A 1,579-nucleotide genomic window follows, 5' to 3' on the forward strand; every position below is an offset into this window, starting at 1 on the left:
CTGCAGGAGGCCAAGGAAGGCGTCCTGGATCTCCAAGCGGCTGCAGATACTTTAGCTGTGAGGCAAAAAAGAAGAATTTATGATATCACCAATGTTTTAGAAGGAATTGATCTGATTGAAAAAAAGTCAAAAAATAGTATCCAATGGGAAGGCGTAGGTGCTGGCTGCAATACTAAAGAAGTAATAGACAGATTAAGTTTTCTTAAAGCTGAGATTGAAGATTTAGAACTAAAGGAAAGAGAACTTGATCAGCAGAAGTTGTGGCTACAACAAAGCATAAAAAATGTGATGGACGACTCCATTAATAATAGATTTTCCTATGTGACTCATGAAGACATCTGTAATTGCTTTAATGGTGATACACTTTTGGCTATTCAAGCACCTTCTGATACACAGCTGGAGGTACCTATTCCAGAAATGGGTCAGAATGGACAAAAGAAATACCAGATCAATTTAAAGAGTCATTCAGGACCTATCCACGTGCTGCTTATAAATAAAGAGTCCAGGTCATCCAAGCCTGTGGTTTTTCCTGTTCCCTCACCTGATGACCTCAGACAGCCTTCCTCTCAGTCCTCAACTCCAGTGACTCCACAAAAATCAAACATAGCAGCTCAGGACCTGCCTGAGCAACTTGTCTCTGAAAGAAGCCAGAATCTTCAGCAGATACCAGCTACAGAAATATCTTCAGCAGCATCTGTCAGTGGAGATATCATTGATGAGTTAATGTCTTCTGATGTGTTTCCTCTCTTACGGCTTTCTCCTACACCAGCAGATGACTACAACTTTAATTTAGATGATAATGAAGGAGTTTGTGATCTGTTTGACGTCCAGATACTAAATTATTAGATTCTGTGGAAAGTTGGGACTGTTATCTACCTCTGTGTAACATTTTAGACTTCTTAATAACCTAAGTATTTAAAATAATGAATGTAACACCTTTTAGTTCACTGATTCTGAAGTGTTCTTCTCTAATACTTTCTTTTTTACTTCACAAAACTGCAAACATAAAAACAAAGGGCTCTGATGTGATAGGGGAAAAGTTATTTAATATCTACCAGCCTCCCCTACAAACAAGTAGTTACATTTTTGGATTTTAGTTTTCCTTCAATAATGAATCCTTCTGGTTTCTCCTCTTATGAGAGCAAGATAAAAATAGATTTCAGCACATCAAAACAAAAAATGTTGGCCAAGGGCTAATCACTGTTTGTCTAGTATTTTTATTACCATGAAACGATTTCTGAATATCCTTCAATACAAACAGACATTCACTGCCACTTATAAAATGAAGGATGTAAATGAGGATATGTAACTGTTTCAGTGAACAGATTTTGTGAAGTGCCTTTTGTTTTAGCACTTTAAGTTTATCACATTTTGTTGACTTCTGACATTCCACTTTCCTGGAGTATAGGAAAGATCTGTTTATGTAGTTTATTTTTAAAATGTGCCAATGCCTGTACATTAACAAGATTTTTAAAAATAAAGTTGTATAAAACATTAAAAAAAGTTCAGAGCTAAGTATAATATCCACTATTTATATTTTTATGAGAAAAGAAGAATTAATAGGTAAATTATAGCCCAG

General features: G+C 35.6%; 1 pseudogene; it reads left to right on the forward strand.

The window, feature by feature from the left end:
* Positions 1-204: 204 nt before the first annotated feature.
* Positions 205-846, forward strand: LOC143390395 (transcription factor E2F5 pseudogene; annotated as a pseudogene).
* The last annotated feature ends 733 nt before the right edge of the window (positions 847-1,579 follow it).

Source organism: Callospermophilus lateralis, unplaced genomic scaffold, assembly GCF_048772815.1.
Source record: "Callospermophilus lateralis isolate mCalLat2 unplaced genomic scaffold, mCalLat2.hap1 Scaffold_544, whole genome shotgun sequence".
Taxonomy (NCBI): domain Eukaryota; kingdom Metazoa; phylum Chordata; class Mammalia; order Rodentia; family Sciuridae; genus Callospermophilus; species Callospermophilus lateralis.